Raw genomic sequence first — 972 nt, 5'->3', positions numbered from 1 at the left:
TGCAACACACAAAATTTTTCATATGTCGCTAACCTAACAACAAAGATATTATTCTACGAATGTATTAAAAAAGTAAATTTCGCGTATAACAGTTATCACAGGAATTTTTTTGATTTTGTATGACCCCGATAAGTGAAGGATTCAATTCAAATTTTGCAGTAGTCATATCAAATCAAAATAAAAAATATGATTTATATGATTAAAAACCGAATGATTACCATAATAAGCACAAGAGAAAAATCAATTATATATAAATGACACAAGAAGCTCTCTGCTGTATTTTAAGACCGAAAGAAGATAAATTCAGATATATTAGAAACAAGAAAATATATTAACTGATAATGATACTTTGATGGAATAAAAAGACGATACAAATAAATTGGAATGTAAGAATTTAAACCGAAACAGAAACCAGAAAAAATTCTAAAAACTGGAATCAAAATTCTCAAAAAAAAAACGAATTTATATATTAAAATATGAGATTTTCTAGACTAAAACCTGATCCTATATAAAAATTAGATAATGATGTCCGAATTTTACTGCATAAAAAAGTTTCTATTGAAATTTCTACGAATGAAAGAATATATTCGAAAAATATTAAGCTTTTGGTTATAGTCGATATGAAGTGTAAATAAAAAACTCTAAATAATAAAGATGTTGTTTAAAATTTTTTATAAATTGTAAGAAAGTCAAATTTATAAAAATAGACTTCTTAATAATGCAAATTAAATTACAACACACTTTGACATGAAAAATTGATTGTAATATGATAATAACATTAAGATGTGGGCTCTCATGGGCAGGGAAAAAACAGATGAAATTTTACTATATAATAAACGTTTAAATTTTATGAACATATACCTATAAACCATACATTAAAGATATGCCGGTGTCAAAATATTGTAAAAATTGACGTATAAACTTAAAGAATTACACCATGAAAGATACTAGGTTGTGTTTCATACATGTTAG

This window comes from Rhyacophila brunnea, unplaced genomic scaffold (genome assembly GCF_057557595.1).
Source record: "Rhyacophila brunnea isolate RB1 unplaced genomic scaffold, BYU_Rbru_1.0 scaffold_177, whole genome shotgun sequence".
Lineage (NCBI taxonomy): Eukaryota > Metazoa > Arthropoda > Insecta > Trichoptera > Rhyacophilidae > Rhyacophila > Rhyacophila brunnea.
This window is presented reverse-complemented; position numbering follows the sequence as displayed.